Source organism: Podarcis liolepis, assembly GCF_965112155.1.
Source record: "Podarcis liolepis genome assembly, chromosome: 8".
In the NCBI taxonomy this organism is placed as follows: domain Eukaryota; kingdom Metazoa; phylum Chordata; class Lepidosauria; order Squamata; family Lacertidae; genus Podarcis; species Podarcis liolepis.
Window position 1 is genome coordinate 71814805 of NC_139560.1, and position 18389 is coordinate 71833193.

Consider the following 18389-nt stretch of genomic DNA (forward strand, 5'->3'; position numbering starts at 1 on the left):
CATATGTCGGGGTCCAGCTGGATGATGAGGTGTGGTTGAAGACACTAGCCCAGGCATAGGCAAACTCGGGCCTCCAGATGTTTTGGGACTACAACTCCCATCATTCCTGATCACTTGGTCCTGTTTGCCTATGCCTGCACTAGCCCAAGAAACACGCCCACCCCCCGGGATGGCACAGAGGAAGAAGACTTAGACCCAGGACAGTGGTGGTGGGACACTGAGGATTGGTTTGTGGAAGGAACAAGCTGAGAGGTGATAGAAACAGGAGGTCTGAGTGAACACAGGGAGTCAGAAGAAGAAAGCAGTTCCAGGACAGGATTGCGTGCCAAGGGTTGCAGTGTGAGCACAGACTTTGACAGGCAGGAGCCAGATGCTGCTTCAATTGCCCAACAGCTGGACAGCCCCTCTTCAGCCATCTCTCCTCCTCTACTGGCACCCAGATCATGAAGAGCCTTGCATGCTGCTGAGCACTTGGTCAGACAGGCCCAGAGGTGGATCACGCACCCTCACCAGAGTTTGTGGCTGCTTGGGATGAGTCCATTGGGAGAGGGCTAGAGTGGGAGGGAGCACCAGAGGCCAGTCCCAGCAACGTCTTCAACTAGGGCAGTGATGGCCAAACTTGGCTTCCCAGCTGTTTTGGGACTACAACTCCCATCATCCCTAGCTAACAGGAGCAGTGGTCAGGGATGATGGGGATTGTAGTCCCAAAACAGCTGGAGGGCCAAGTTTGGCCACCACTGAACTAGGGCATATAAACCTAGATGAACTATTGTGTTTTTGCTTTTTGTGAATTAAACTTGATTTCACTTCATGTCCCCTCTTCCTGACTGGTGGATGAACCTGCATTCCTGACAGCCCTTTGACACCATCTATCATCAACTCTTTAATTGATTCCTGAATTGCAGAGGGTGGGACTAGATGACCCTCGGGGTCCCTTCCAACTCTACAATTCTGTGATTCTATGAATCTGAAAAGCCTGATTCAAAAAAAAAGAAATGAGAAGAGACACTGAAACTTTAGGCTTCAGATTTAATTGTAGCACCAAACTGGTGCAACATCCATAGCATCTTGATTTTATGCAAACACCCATTGACAGCTAAGAATAAGTTTCTGTCTGAGTTCTTTTGTCCCTGGTGATAGAGATGTCCTCAGACAGAATTTGATAGTTAATAGGGCCAGATTATTCATAGAAAAATGTGTAAGTCTTTGACCTAATACATGGGTCAGAAGCATGATGATCCAATTGTAAATTTCAGATGCAAATATGTTAATAGATACACACCATAATTAGATATTGTGATATGGTAAATCAAATTAGAGCCCTGTGCACCTCCATTTCTTTCCCTCTTCCAAATCTGGCATTACATTTTGTAATTAAAAAATTGGGAGCCTAGCTAATTAGAAAAAGTAAATTATCTTTCAAGAATTTGTCACTGGATCAAGTATCATGTGTTTGATAGCAACTTACTGCTTTGCGTTTTTAATTAGCATCACCACCATTAGATCAGATGCATCAAGTTTGACATATTACAACATCCCTTGATGATAGCAACCTGATCCAAAAGAAAATGCCCTCTATTTTCATGCAAAAAGCCAGCACCTCCTATTTTTATTATTCCACTTATATTTATTCCTTAGTTCCTAACAAGGTAATCAGGATGTCGCTGCTTTAAATCACTCCTCTACCATGAATCCACTAGGGGTTGTATTTAACACTAGCCACACTCAGAGTAGAAACATGCAAATTAATAAACCTGTTGGTCATGTCTATAACTTTGAGTGGGATTAGCATTAGATACAACCCTAGGCCATCTGAGACAAGCCAATGACAAGCCATCCCCTTTCAGTGCCCCCTCACCCTGACTGTAATATATGGTAGCTAGAAATATTGGCAAACCTTTCAGGCTTGTTGTAAGGATGAAGCATGCAGATCACTTTAAACAACTGAAGGCATTCTACAGATGTTCAGTGCTATTATTTTATTTATGCGTTTATTTCATTTACATTCGGCCTTTTATTCAATGAGCTCAAGGCAGCATGCATGGTTCTATCTCCTCCTTTTAGATAGGCTGGGCTATGATTGATGGTGACTGGTTGTCAGGGACTGGCTGAATGAGGAAGGGGGGTGCAGAACACCCGCCCAAGAGCTCCCCAAGGAGGACACAGATGATGACTTAGATCCCGGGTCTGGGTGGTGGGACACTAAAGAGCAGTCTGCAGAAGGGACAAGCTTGGAGGTGCTCAAAGCAGAAGGGTTGGGCGATCAAGGGTCAGGAGAAGGCAGGCCTTCCAGGACAGGGTTAGAGGCTGAGAGTCACAGTATGAGCACAAACTCAGACACAGAGGAGTCAGAGGTTGCCCTTGCTACCCAGCAGCAGGCCAGTCCCAGTTCTGCTGGCTCTCCACTCCCTCTGACACCCTACTTGAGGAGTATCCTGCACATTGCCGAGGAACGGGTCAGGCAGGTCCAGAGAAGGAGCCCACCCCCTTGACGCAGCCTTTGTCTGCTTGGGAGGGATCCAGAGTGAGAGGTTAGAGGGGAGGGCAGAGCCAGTGGTCAGATTCAGGATGTCTCAGCTGAATAAAGACAAGCCAGAGCACTCTGCTGTGTTGTTATTTTCTGTTAGCAGAAAACACATTGCATTCTGTGCCTCCCTTTCCTTCCTGCCCTGTGGATGACCTGGGCTTGCTGGACAGCTCCGTGACACCGGCCCAAGATTGTTCGGTGAGGTTTATGATGAAGTAGGGAATTAAATCTGGGCTTCTACAGCCTTAGGCCAGTACCCTTACCACTGCCACACACAGGTTTTCCTGTTGTTGTTGTTAAAATTCACCATATGACAGTGAGAAAATGGACTAAATTTTATTTATTTATTATTACTATTATTACCTGTCAGGAATAAGCATGGACCAATGGTACCAAATAGTATGGGAAACAGCCCTACTAGAAAAATTAACCAATAAACTGAAACTGACACAGGGACAAAGAAAAGAAGATACCTTCACCCCAGTATGGCTCCCCTTTATCAGATACACAGCCCAACAAGACAATGACAAAAATCTACCAACGGCATACAAATCAATATGGCTAACCTGATCCAAAATACCCACCCACCCCACTCACACATGAAAACAAAGTTCAACACAGCCAGTCACAAATGAACAACCACACCCTAGGCCAACCCCAACCTCTCTCACCACCAAAATGGACTAAATTTAAACCATCAATTGTTTTGAAATGGAACTGCAGAAGAATGAAATGAACCAACAAAACCGGATACCTCTCACTTGCCTCACATTTAGGCCCAATTAATGATAGGGTTCCCCTTCATGGATCACTGCCTTGCCGTGGCGAAGGGGCTTGAATAACTCAGAGAAGCTATGAACTATGCCGATCAGGGCACCCAAGATGAACAGGTCATAGTGGAGAGTTTTGACCAAACGTGATCCACCTGGAGGAGGAACCGGCAAGCCACTCCAGTATCCCTGCCAAGAAAACTCAATGGACAAAGACAACAGGCATATAAAAGTTATGACGCTGGAAGATGAGCCCCTCAGGTCGGATGGCGTCCACCATGCTACTGGGGAAGAGCAGAGGACAAATACAAGTAGATCCAGAGATGATGAAGCGGCTGGGCCAAAGCCGAAAGGACGCTCGGGAAAGTCCAATGCTGTAAAGAAAAATATTGCATAGGAACCTGGAATGTAAGAACCATGAACCTGGGTAAGTTGGATGTGGTCAAAAATGAGATGGCAAGAATAAATATTGATATCCTGGGCATCAGTGAACTAAAATGGACAGGAATGGGCGAATTCAGTTCGGATGACTATCATATCTACTACTGTGGGCAAGAAACCCGTAAAAGAAATGGTGTGGCCCTCATAGTCAACAAAAGAGTGGCGAAAGCTGTACTGGGATGCAATCTCAAAAATGACAGAATGATCTCGATACGAATCCAAGGCAGACCTTTTAACATCACAGTAATCCAAGTTTATGCACCAACTACTGGTGCTGAAGAAACTGAAATTGACCAATTCTATGAAGACTTACAAGACCTTATAGAAGTGACACCAAAGAAGGATGTTCTTCTCATTATAGGGGATTGGAATGCTAAAGTAGGGAATCAAGAGATAAAAGGAACAACTGGCAAGTTTGGCCTTGGAGATCAAAATGAAGCAGGGCAAAGACTAATAGAGTTCTGTCAAGAGAACAAGCTGGTCATCACAAACACGCTTTTCCAACAACACAAGAGATGACTCTACACATGGACATCACCAGATGGGCAGCATCGAAATCAGATTGATTATATTCTCTGCAGCCAAAGATGGAGAAGCTCTATACAGTCAGCAAAAACAAGACCTGGAGCTGACTGTGGCTCAGATCATCAGCTTCTTATAGCAAAATTCAAGCTTAAACTGAAGAAAGTAGGAAAAACCACTGGGCCGATAAGATACAATCTAAACCAAATCCCTTATGAATACACAGTGGAAGTGAGGAACAGGTTTAAGGATTTAGATTTACTGGACAGAGTGCCTGAAGAACTATGGATGGAGGCTCACAACATTATACAGGAGGCAACAACGAAAACTATCCCAATGAAAAAGAAATGCAAGAAAGCAAAGTGGCTGTCCAACAAGGCCTTACAAATAGCGGGGGAGAGAAGGCAAGCAAAATGTGAGGGAGATAGTGAAAGATACAGGAAATTGAATGCAGATTTCCAAAAAATAGCAAGGAGAGACAAGAAGGCCTTCTTAAACGAGCAATACAAAGAAATAGAGGAAAACAACAGAATGGGAAGAACCAGAGATCTGTTCAAGAAAATTGGAGATATGAAAGGAACATTTCATACAAAGATTACCATAATAAAGGACAAAAGTGGTAAGGACCTAACAGAAGCAGAAGACATCAAGAAGAGGTGGAAGAATACACAGAGGAATTATACCAGAAAGATATGGATGGCTCGTACACCCCAGGTAGTGTGGTTGCTGACCTTGAACCAGACATCCTGGAGAGTGAAATCAAATGGGCCTTAGAAAGCACTGCAAATAACAAGGCCAGTGGAAGTGATGGTATTCCAGCTGAACTATTTAAAATTTTAAAAGATGATGCTGTTAAGGTGTTACACTCAATATGCCATCAAGTTTGGAAAACTCAGCAGTGGCCAGAGGATTGGAGAAGATCAGTCTACATCCCAATCCCAAAGAAGGGCAGTGCCAAAGAATGCTCCAACTACCGCACAATCGCACTCATTTCACACGCTAGCAAGGTTATGCTTAAAATTCTACAAGGAAGGCTCAAGCAGTATGTGGACCGAGAACTCCCAGAAGTGCAAGCTGGATTTAGAAGAGGCAGAGGAACCAGAGACCAAATTGCAAACATGCGCTGGATTATGGAGAAAGCTAGAGAGTGCAAGAAAGACATCTACTTCTGCTTCATTGACTATGCAAAAGCCTTTGACTGTGTCGACCACAGCAAACTATGGCAAGTTCTTAAAGAAATGGGAGTGCCAGATCACCTCATCTGTCTCCTGAGAAATCTCTATGTAGGACAAGAAGCTACAGTTAGAACTGGATATGGAACAACTGATTGGTTCAAAATTGGGAAAGGAGTACGACAAGGCTGTATATTGTCTCCCTGCTTATTTAACTTATATGCAGAATTCCTCATGCGAAAGGCTGGGCTGGATGAATCCCTAGCCAGAATTAAGATTGCTGGAAGAAATATCAACAACCTCAGATATGCAGATGACACAACCTTGATGGCAGAAAATGAGTAGGAATTAAAGAACCTTTTATTGAGGGTGAAAGAGGAGAGCGCAAAATATGGTCTGAAGCTCAACATCAAAAAAACGAAGATCATGGCCACTGGGCCCATCACCTCCTGGCAAATAGAAGGGGAAGAAATGGAGGTAGTGAGAGATTTTACTTTCTTGGGCTCCATGATCACTGCAGATGGTGACAGCAGCCACGAAATTAAAAGACGTCTGCTTCTTGGGAGAAAAGCAATGACAAACCTAGACAGCATCTTAAAAAGTAGAGACATCACCTTGCCAAGAAAGGTCCATATAGTAAAAGCTATGGTTTTCCCAGTAGTGATGTATGGAAGTGAGAGCTGGACCATAAAGACGGCTGATTGCCAAAGAATTGATGCTTTTGAATTATGGTGCTGGAGGAGACTCTTGAGAGTCCCATGGACTGCAAGAAGATCAAACCTATCCATTCTTAAGGAAATCAGTCCTGAGTGCTCACTGGAAGGACAGATCGTGAAGCTGAGGCTCCAATACTTTGGCCACCTCATGAGAAGAGAAGACTCCCTGGAAAAGACCCTGATGTTGGGAAAGATGGAGGGCACAAGGAGAAGGGGACGACAGAGGACGAGATGGTTGGATAGTGTTCTCGAAGCTACCAGCATGAGTTTGACCAAACTGCAGGAGGCAGTGGAAGACAGAAGTGCCTGGCGTTCTCTGGTCCATGGGGTCACGAAGAGTGGGACACGACTAAGCGACTAAACAACAACAATCATAGGGTTGCCAATTTCAATATGACAAATTATGGGCTGCAGCAGATGGCATTGTGGGGCGGAAATATTTACCTGACCTCAAGTGAGCCACTGCTGATTACCAGGACGGAGAGGTAGTAGGCAGTAGGTGGCAGGGAGAGTGGCACAGTGAAAATGCATTGGCAAGAATGCTGGATTGCCTCCACTGGTGTTTTTGCACCACACTGAGCTTACCATCTCCTCACCACTCCCACTCCCAAGAAGAAGAAGAAACAACTCTCTTTCTGGGAAGCTGGGTAAACCCCTCTGTCCCATCATATCATTTACTATGACTTATTTGTGGTCTTACCATTCCACTGGCCACACGCACATAGTACAGTCGTACCTTGTTTTGCGACTGGGATCCGTTCCGGAGCCCCGACCGCTAGCCAAAAAGGACGCAGGGAAAAGTGCCATGTCTGTGCATGCACGAGTGGCAAACCCGGAAGTAACCTGTTCCAGTACTTCTGGGGTTGCTGCGAACGTTCGCTGGAATGGATGCTAGACAAGGCAGACATTCGCGGAGGTATTACTGTTCATTTAAAACACTTAGCTTCCCTCAATGAATATGAGAAACTGAGACCTGTGGGTATATGGCAGTATACAAATTTTAATCACCATCATCTACCGCTCATGGAGCTAAAATTCTCAGCATCCTTAACAAGTTAAAGCTCCCAGAATTCTTGTGGGAAGGGGAAAACATGCGTATTAAATGTTCTTTAGATGTGTGTTGTGGATGTGACCAAGCAAAATATCAAGCACCTTCTTTTTATTATGGCTAAGTGTTTACTTAGTTGTTTTTCCACCTAGTAGGGCTGATGGAAAATACATCACTAAAATCTTACAGACAGTATGGCTGCCGATTATCCATTTCAGTGACCAGAGTGGGTTATCGTGCAAAGTAACAAGTAGACATCATATCCCTATAAAGTAACACAAAATTATTTTTTTAAGAATAGTTGCTATTATCACTTGGTTACTTCGAGAAAGACCTGTCCACCCACCCAATAATAAGTATGCAGTCAAACCTCGGTTGTTGAATGTAATCCATTCTGGAAGCCCATTTGACTTTCAACGTGTTTGACAACCGAAGCACGTCTTCCGATTGGTTGCAGTAGCTTCCTACACTCAAGCGGAAGCCGCATCGGACATTCAGCTTCTGAAAAACATTTGAAAACCGGAGAATGTAATTCTGGGTTTTTTGGCGTTTGGGAGCCGAAACGTTCCAAAATGGAGGCATTAGGGATTCAAGGTGTTGACTGTAGTAGGCATTTGTTGGAAGGAAATCATATATGCCAATTGTAGTCAGAGATTTAAAATATTAAGCGATAAATACTACTGTATCATTGTGCATTTTATTGCATTTAAAATATTTTGTAAGCTTCCTTTAGAAAAAGCGGGGAAAGTTACTGACTATCCCCGTAGTAACAGGACAGGGATGACGCTTCATTTTTCTAAAATGGATTTGGCCTCAGATTTTGTGATAAATAGGGCAGCCCCTCCAAATACTTCGGATTAAGGTAGACTTAATGAATTGAGGCTCAAGCTGAATCTTGCTGCACAATCCTACAGTATGTCTTTGTCTCCAGTAAATAAAATATGGATGGTTTGAAAACCTTAATGTTATTATCTTGCCTATGCATACCTTAATATCATCAGTGTTATGTAAACAAAAAGCCAAGTTCCTTGAATGTGCCATGATAGTACATGGAAAAGTCCTTTATAGAAAGAGAACATCCAACTCCATTAGGACTATCAACCAAAATCAGAATCGACCAGCACCAAGGGGGGCCTTAGAAGAGCAAGGTTAATGGGCTCCCTGCAGCCAGTTCTGTGAGTAGCACCGGCTTAGGGAGCTGATCGATAACAGTCCCGTCCCAAGTAAATGTAACACAATGCTTCATTACTGCTGGTTACAGATGTCCTTTTGAAAGAAATCTCCCATTTACTCTGCAATTCTAAACACAAGTTCCTTTGCGCCGCTTAACAAAATGCAACTTATGGTGCAATCCTATGCATGGCAACTAACAAATAAGACCCAATTAACAGGTGAGTTTGTAAGTGTGTATAGGACTGCAGCCTTACTGTTGAGTTAACCATTCAAAAGGAATAGACCAAACAGGAAGGGAGGAGGAGTAGCATTATATGCCAAGGATGTGTCCATTTGGGAAGAGATCCATGACCTGGAGCATTGAAGGCAGAGTAAAGTATGGTTAAAAATGGTAAGGGAAACAACAGTGACTTTACTGTGGGTGACTCCTATAGGCCTCCAAGTCAGTTTGAATACTTGGATGTTATGCCTTTCTATAACAGATTACAAAAATTCAAAAAGGAGAGCCATAGTCATCATGGGAGACTTACTACCTAATATTTCTTGGAACTCAAGCTCTGCCAATAATGTTAGGTCCAACAGATTCCTCCATTGCCTAATAGAGAATTTCATTTCCAAGAAGGTGGAACAAGGGGATCATCTATCTTGGACCTGGTCTTCACCAACCACAAGGAATTGATTTACAAAGTGGAAGTACTGGGAGTACTTTGGGAGGAAATGAGCATGTTCTCTTAGGTTTCATGATACAGAGAAAAGGGAAAGCTAAGTGTAGTTGGACACGCACTCTGGACTTTAATAAGGCTGATTTCAAATAGCTTCAAGAACAACTGGGTGAGATCCGACAGTCAGAAAGGGGAAGGGAATCCAAGATGGACGAGAGTTTCTTAAAGGCAGTGCTTTTTCCCCAGGGGATACTCAAGGGTACACAGTACTGGCACCTCTTTTTGTTGTTGTTAAAAAGTGTGACACTTACTGCAACAACTTCTTGGTGAGTACAGGCACTTATTTTCCTAGAAAAAAGCACTGCTTAAAGGTGATATGTTGAAGGCACAAATGCAGACAATTCCAACAAGAAGGAAAAGTGGGAGACACCTAAAGAGACCAATATAAGAAATAGAAGAAAGGGGAAATAGTGAAAGAAAAGTATACACAAGTAGTCAATAGTTGCAGGCAGAAGGCCAGGTGGGCCAAAGCTCAGAATGAGCTCAGGTTTGCAAGAGAGGTTAAAAATAATTGTAAAAAAGTTTATTTGGCTAGGTGAAGGAACAAGTTACCTAAACCTGACTATGCAGTCACCCGAATCGGGCCCCAAATTCCCAAATTCCTTCTTCAAAGATCCATTAGCTAAAATCCATTAGCTTGAGATGTATAACACAAACCTAGCTGCATAAACAAAGCCTCAACTAGAGCCAGGGCTTCTTCAGCTGTGGCTCCGATCTGGTGGAACACTCTGTCACAAGAGACCAGGGCCCTGCGGGACTTGACATCTTTCCACAGGGCCTGCAAGACAGAGTTGTTCCACCAGGCCTTTGGCCAGGGCACAGCCTGACTCCCTCCCTCGGCAATCTTCGCGGAGCTCTGGCCCAATGGTTGCCAGTGGCCTGAATTAATTAATTTTACAATGAATGATTTTAGAGTGTTGTTTATGTTATACTTTTATACTGTTTTATTGTTGTTAGCCGCCCTGAGCCCGGCTTCGGCTGGGGAGGGCGGGATATAAATAAAATTTATTATTATTATTATTATTATTATTCTCCTTTATCAGTCCATGAAAGCTTAATGGATGGCCTTGTCAGTTCCGAGTGGAGACGGGATGGCAGATCTGGGTCTTATCTTATAAGCTGTAACTATCCTGACCACACTTACACACAGACCTTGCAAGACAGGCCTATCACCCCCGCGTCCGAGGATGGCGCCAGGAGTACTCCTATAGTTGGGTGACCTTCTTATCCCAAGATAAGAGTACAGAAAGAGTACAGAAACAGGAATTCCTGTTCATGCTCAAGGAGGTAAACTTAAGTGTACAAACTCAAGGGGATATAATCTGTATGTAAGTACTCTTCAAGTGTGCTTGCTGTGACTGATCACACAGTGCCTTTCTGCTATCCGGAAAGCAGAAATAAACTCTTTCTCTGAACCAACCCTCGGTGTCTACTGACTCCTTCCTCCCTCCCAGGAGCAACGCGCGCCCAACCCATGGGAAAAGTCTGAAAGGCTACATAGGTTCAAAGCAAAAGGAAGTACAAACAAGTAGGAAGTCCTCTATGTGGAGAAGATGTAGAAATACTATTGGGTGAAAGAGAGAATTTGGAACTGCTCAACACCAACTTTGCCTCTTTCTTCACCCCAAGATGTTTGGTGAAACATCTGCTCAGTTAGTGAGTGATACATTTCAAATGACATCAGAATAAACATGTACATTCTTCCATGCTCCTCGGTAAACAATTTTGCATATCATTTTCCAAACGTGATTCCTGTATTTAAGCGTAGAAAAAAAACCATCATATGTGAAGGAGTCCTCAGTATTTACAACCCTGCTCCATGCTCACTCACTTCTTATTACCTTTTTGCCCATTTATCTTGCTTTAGCTGACCAAACCAATTGAAGTGAATCGGTGAAAAGGCAGCAGAATCAGACCTTATGTTAACATTTCCATCTGATGCACACTCCATAATTGCACTTAATCTAAAATGGCTGCAAGCAAGCATGAACCAAGAACAATCCTCGTCACTAAGCCAGGACGCCAGATACAATTATACACCTGCACAACTTCAATCTATCATTGAGAAAGATTGTCCATTCCTCCTCTTTTTGTGTGCGCCCATATAATCTGTATCAGCATCAATTAATTCCTGCTCTAACAGCACACCAAGTCAAGCTTTTGGCATTCACACATTAGATCATGTCAAACTGAAGATCCAACAGTTTCTGGCTCTGCAAAAGCTTTGATTCAAATTAATTTAATATCATATAGCAGGTACCCCGGCTAGCTGCTGGCAGGCTTTAAACTGATCATTTGATTATACCCATTCTTTATATTTAAAATAGCAGGGCTTTAATTGTAACAATTGCACACAGCCTGTACCCAAAGCGGCATTTCCACTTGGAGCTGACATTGATATGACAATCAGAGTGATAGCATAGTTCTTCTTTTATCACGAAAAGTGCTCACAATATTTTAATCCTCACACAATGAATATTGCTATTTTTTTTTCTGCATCCTGTATACTTTTCACCTACATTTTTACCAGGCTTTAGAGAGAAGATCCATGAAGATTATCCTCAAATTTTGTGTGATGGGGAGTGGAAAAAATCTATTATTTGGGTCTTCTGAGCAGACTTGTATAGAATTACACTGGTAGAGACTGAAGTCCCACCCAATATCCCTACCATAGCTGTCATCTTTTCCCTTTTCTTGGGAGGAATCCTATTCGGAATAAGGGAATTTCACTTTTTAAAAAAGGGAAACATTGACAGCTATGATCCCAACTAGCCTTAGGCAAGAAACTCTCTTTCATCCTCAATCTGTGGATAACAATGCTGAACTACCTTACACAGTTGTAGGGATTGTAAGAAACTACTATATGCAAATGGGACGTGGGTGGTGCTGTGAGTTAAACCACAGAGCCCAGGGCTTGCCAATCAGAAGGTCAGCGCTTTGAATCCCCGCAACAGGGTGAGCTCCCATTGCTTGGTCCCTGCTCCTACCAACCTAGCAGTTCAAAAGCACGTCAAAGTACATGTAGATAAATAGGTACCGCTCCGGCGGGAAGGTAAACGGCCTATCCATGCGCTGCTCTGGCTCGCCAGAAGCAGCTTAGTCATGCTGGCCACATGACCCGGAAGCTGTACGCTGGCTCCCTCGGCCAATAAAGTGAGATGAGTGCCGTAACCCCAGAGTCGTCCGCGACTGGACCTAATGGTCAGGGGTCCCTTTACCCTTTACTATATGCAAAGTCATTTCAACACTCTAAATCAGAGGTGTTAAACCTGTGGCGCTCTAGAAATTTGTTGTACTACAACACCTTCGATCTAAGAGGTGCTAAGGTCTGTCATCATATCAATTTATAGTTTTCCTATTCTTAAAATATATTCTCTGTTAAGTTAACTCACATGCCTTTCTTTCTATCCCATAGTGCTGTAAAGGAAACACAAGAGCTCTCTCTCACGCTCTCCTCCATGTTTTCGCTGCTTTGCACCCAGAGCAGAACAGGTTTATCTTCATAGGAGCCTAGCAACAGTCTGCACTGAACTGTTTTTTCTCCTGTCATCTCTTCAGTGGAAATGCCAGTTGATGCCAAAACCATGCTGATAGCTTTTAAGTGTAGAAACATGATATGAGGCTGCATAAAAGAGCTTACAGCTCATAAATATATCCCAGGAGAGCTTTACATCTGAAATGGAGTCAATTAAGGCAATTTCACCTTCATTAATCAAACAAAGTACATTATTGTACAGAAAGTGAGGAAACTGCACGGGGAAAGAAAATCAAACATGAAGTAAATGTATATATGGATTCTCCAAGCTAAAAAGGAGAACCGAGAAACGAGAGATGGAAATTGTATAGGGAATTGAACAAATACGGGAAGCTGCTTCTGATTCTGCTCACATACTATGTGGTGGGTGGGTGGGAGGGAAATAAAGAATCCCAAGTTCCATTTCCCTCATCAGCACCAACATGGATTTCTGGATGTGTAAAATCTGGCCAGGCTCCTGGGGGGTAAGAGTCATCTCTGAAATGTAATTTGATGTCCTTCCTCAAACCACTTCAATTGGTTTGGTCAACTGGGGGCAAAAAGGAAATTGCAGCTGTCATAGATTGCTGCTATGATATTGCCCTCAAGACTCAAGAGATCACAGAAGGCTTTAATAATGACACAACTTTACTGGCCACACAGCTACACAGCAGTTTTGAATGTGGCCGTGTTGTAAAGCAAACAGGAAACACTTGTGCCCTCTCACTTCCTGTTTCTCCTGAAAACTGGTCCCAGTCATACAAAACCTTTCTTGCATTCAGGGAACCTGTGAGGTGGTGATGGGAACTCAACCACTGACCATGCCCCCCTATGTGCCCACTGGTTATATCTGCAAGTGGGTGCATATTTGACATGGACAAACATTCAACATTAGTAGAATGTGATTAGTAGAAAAAGGTCGCACATTCGACAGTCGCTGTGTATCCACGTGAAAGAGGTCCTGCGTGCTTACAGTTTCTGTATAAGGGGGGGGGGAGCAAATCTCCGAACTGCTGTGATGAAGCCTTTGCAAATATTTATTTAAGAGGGTGATCCCTGCCTCGTGCTCCTTTTATCATTGGTAACTACACTTCGGCAGGGTTTGTGTGAATGTTTTGTGTGATTGAGATCTCTTGCATAAATGAAATAAATTGTTTTTGAAAACTGGTACCCTTGTTTTGGTCTCTGTACTTTCCAACCTCTAATCTTGGATTGCATTCACTGAACTGCCTCCCTTAGGCTTCTGCTAGCCTGATGGCAATTCCTACTCACTCACTAAGCAGAAAAACTTAAAGACTGACTTAAGGTCCCTACTGATGTCCTTTTTATTATGCTTTCATGATGATTTGTGGTCACAATGCTATCTGGGCAGTCATACATGATCTCGCTTTGAATAATATTTACACCTGTGAAAGTGTTGAGGCTGTCACCCTGCTTCCTTTCCAATCAATGCATATTCCATAGTTTCCTGCTGAAATTGCATAACTTTTTATACCACAAAAGTTTTGATTTATTTTTGTCCTCCTGCTGCTCCACAGCCCCTCTCCAGAGAGCAATAATGTGGTAGCACTGGGAAAGCATTGCAGAACAAACCAAAGCAGAGCAAATCCATCACTAATGCACCATTATTATGTCAAGGGACATGTTTCAGAATACACTTGCAATTAAACACCACTCTGAAGGCTCCCTTAGATCCTTTCTGCAAGTGTTTTATTGAATAGTCACATTTTATCTCACCCTTCCTTAAAGAATCTCAGGACAATGTGTATTGGTGAAGAAGGGCAGGAAGTCTTCTCTCCAAAGAGTGTCTATACCTACTAAGTTTCAGAGATGGAACATTAGGGTTTTCTGGTCTCGGTGGATGACCCATTGTTGCTGGATTGCAGCAATCTCAAGGGCTTCAGGGAGTCTATCATGTGCATCTCAGATATTTCTTATACAGTCATACCTTGTTTGTCAAGCACCCCAGAACTCATATGTTTTGGTTCCCGAATGCAGCAACCCCGGAAGTGATTGTTCTGGTTTGCAAATTTTCTTTTGGAACTCAAACATCTGATGGGACTTCTACAGCTACTGATTGGCTTCAGGAGCTTCCTGCAGTCAATCAGAAGCCATGATTTGGTTTTGGAAGTCGAACTGACTTCTGGAACGGCTTCTGTTTGACTTCAAAGGTATAACTGTATTAGTTTTATTTCTTCCTTAAGGATGGGGCAAGTATACTGCCCAGGAGTGGGTAGGTATGTGAGCACTCCCACTTGAGTTGCTGTGAGGACAATTAGGAGCAAATCTTCTGAAGGGATCGGTCATAGAATTTGTGAACTTAATTCCATTGAAGAAAACGATGTGCTTAAATTGATGGGTAACAATCAAATTTCTGCCTTTCACACTGAAGTCACCACGTGATGCTGAAGCCATCCTGTGATGAATGTGCATATCTGACCCAGCCTTTCACTGCTACAAAATTGCCAAAAGCACTTTTTCAAGTGGGGGGGGGAGGGATGTTTCACAAATGGAGCTAAGGAAATTGCTGTTGTCGCTACTAATATGCTACAGCATGATTTCCATTTCAGCTCAAGCCTGTGTTATTTGCATAATTTCTTATCGACTTCTCTGGACAGCAAGATAGAGGAATATTATTTTGTTAGTAATGCTGAAGTTCTGATTGAGCTCATCAAGCTTAAGCCATTTAGCAACTATGCACCCCGTCTTCATTATACCCTTAAAAAATCAAATACATCAATACAAAATAGCAATTTTGACTGAACTGAAATCAGATCTGTTTGACTAAGCTTTTAATTAAATGGAACATAGAGCTGCACAATGGTTGTCAAATTAAGGAGCTCCTGCATATAGGCAGCTACGTAACTGTGATTTGTTTTGTATATTGGATTTTTATTGAAATGGGCCTGTTATTCACTTCTGATGATTAATCGGTACAGACAGCAAGAATGTATGAGCTTTAGCGGAACAAAGAGATCTAAAGGGAAAGAAGCATCTGTTTGTTGCCATTGCCAATGGAGTGCATTTTTTATCTTCTATTTCCACTGGAAGTGTTAACTTTTCGGCAAATTGTTTTTCCTGTTCTGCATTAAATTGTTTGTGATGTTGCTTCTTCCCTTTAAGAAAGCCCTGTGAACAAAACCAAAAAAGCCCGCACTTTTATGATTGGATGGTAGACAGAGATAGGTCAGTCTAAGCACAAATTTAATGCTGATAGAGTTTCATTATAAAACATTTCATGCTCCAGATCCTGTGAACACTACTTTCTGAGCCGAATTTCATCTACGTGCTCTAACCCAAGTGGAATGGATGGAGTCAAAGCAGTACATACACATAAGCCTTAAGGGCAGGATCCGAGAGTCATGAACATTTTATTTGCAACTACAGCTGAGTTGTTTCTAACAAAGCGAGAGAACTGTTATGAGCTGTTACCAGGAACATGTGAGAACAAGAGGGGAAGGGAGTTGTTCTACCAGATGTTGCACACTGAGGTGAATTTGGAGTTGGAAGAGTATTTGGCCAGCCTTTGAGAGACAGTCAGCGTTATCAGCAAAAGCAAGTTGGACAAGAATCTGAATTGGGACCAAAGCACATTTATGCCATGAGGTGAAAATCTTGACTTTGCAAAAATTAGCTCAAAATGGAAATGCCACACACATTGACAATTTTTCAAAAAATATCATTCATTCTTTTCTTTTCTTTTTATGGATAAGATTGAGAAGAAAATGTATGCTGTCCTGAGCTCTTTCGAAGAAAAGTAAACCAGCTACTGTGCACATTCACCAGGCCTCAGGGAGAATGTGTGCATAATCCTTCCACGAAGAGCTCTTAACCACTACACCACACATCACCTTGCCAACAAAGGTCTGTATGGTTAAAGCTATGGTTTTCCCAGTAGTGATGTATGGAAGTGAGAGCTGGACCATAAAGACGGCTGATCGCCAAAGAATTGATGCTTTTGAATTATTGTGCTGGAGTAGAATCTTGAGAGTCCCATGGACTGCAAGAAGATCAAACCTATCCATTCTGAAGGAAATCAGCCCTGAGTGCTCACTGGAAGGACAGATCCTGAAGCTGAGGCTTCAATACTTTGGCCACCTCATGAGAAGAGAAGACTCCCTGGAAAAGACCCTGATGTTGGGAAAGACTGAGGGCACAAGGAGAAGGGGACGACAGAGGACGAGATGGTTGGATAGTGTTCTCAAAGCTACGAACATGAGTTTGACCAAGCTGCAGGAGGCAGTGGAAGACAGGAGTGCCTGGCGTGCTCTGGTCCATGGGGTCACAAAGAGTTGGACACGACTAAACGACTAAGCAACAACAAGATTAGGAAGTGGGCCAGAAGCAGTCCAGGGTGGACTGGATCAAACACTTCTAAACAAAAATGGGGGGGGGGACACACATGTTTTTTGGAAACTGGATAACGTGCTCATTTGCCCAGATTAACCACTCAATTTACACTACCATTAACAGATATAGATAAACATGTGTGTGGATCAAAACAGCTACAAATTGGGTTTTGCAGTTCTCTGAATGTTCTGGACAATTTAAATACACACAATTGTTTGGCTACTGTGAAAAACAGGATATAGGACTAGAAAGAGCACTGGTCTCATCCAGTAGGCTTCTTCTTATGTTTGTAATTTGTATTTTGAAAAGCTTTTTTAAAAAAGAATTTAATGAATAAATTGAATGGAACATAATTATGGAGAAGATATAGTTAAATACAAAATTATCACAGGCTGGAAGTGGATAGATTCATCCATCTTTCTTACAACTACTCAAGTAAAAGCAGTTGAGCTATTGAGGGGGTGGGCAAAGCTTTTGGACGTAAGGGGAGCCCTACTATTTATTCTCCCATTTGTTTGCTCAGTAGCAGGCAGGCAGGGAAGGACTAACCTTGTCAATGATTTCATACCTCTATGTACACATTTTACTTTTTTTCTTCAAATAAAATCCAGCATGATTTGCAATGCTCTTCTGAAATTCACAGTTGGAATACTTAAATGCATCTTCCTGTAGGTTTAATTTAGAGAAGCCGATTAACTCCCTTTATTTTATAATAAATAGTGACCCTTTATCTGCTTTATCCTTACTTTAGTTTTGAAAATAACCCAGTAGATAGAGGTTGCAGGGTCAAAATGGGAAGAAAAGTAATTATTTCTCTTTAGAAATGGATATTGTGTGGATTCTGTGGAGCAGTCGTGTTCCAATGTCTTTATATTAGGGCAGGGCTGCAGAACATTTTCTCAGCCTGTGGGCAAATATCTAGGTGCCTCATGACAGTGATAGGTGGGGCCAGAGATAAAAAGGGGGCGGGACAAGTGATCCCAATTTTACCTTTGTAAACTTTCAAAATATTCAACAGTATTAGGTATTGGGCCATGACTCTTAAACAGGGCCGGATTTCGGTTTGATGAGGCCCTAAGCTACTGAAGGTAATGGGGCTCTTTAGATGTCCAGCTGTCCCTTGTCAACAACAAATTGTTGCTTTTTTGTGTTGAATATATGCTATATGGTATTTTATAGACCTAATAGGTATCTAAAGCCATTTGCCCATGTTGCCATGCTACCAGTCCATGCAGAATGTAGGCACCCTATGTACAGAAATGAGCAAACCAGTGATATTTTAGGGAGAAGGCTAGCAGGTGCCTACACAACATAAAACATTGCTGCTGTATGCCGGTTTTATTTTATTTGTTTTTTATCTTATATTTTGGAAATGTACATCCAGGTTTGTTTCCTCCTTCAATTTTTTGGGGGGCCCCCAAGAGAGCAGGGCCC

At 42.7% G+C, this 18389-nt stretch overlaps 1 long non-coding RNA gene across 6 annotated transcripts in view; it reads right to left on the bottom strand.

Moving 5' to 3' along the window:
* Positions 1–18389, bottom strand: part of LOC310714429 — a 176835-nt gene that overhangs the window by 86130 nt on the left and 72316 nt on the right. For 2 of the 6 annotated variants that reach the window (XR_014529751.1, XR_014529754.1), the window contains exon 4: positions 15383–15734. The exons of 2 other annotated variants lie outside the window; for them this stretch is intronic. This is a non-coding gene — a long non-coding RNA (uncharacterized lncRNA). Of the gene's footprint in view, positions 1–15382; positions 15735–17504; positions 17622–18389 lie in introns of those variants that run through there. 2 more of the 6 variants (XR_014529752.1, XR_014529753.1) reach the window with 2 other exon arrangements.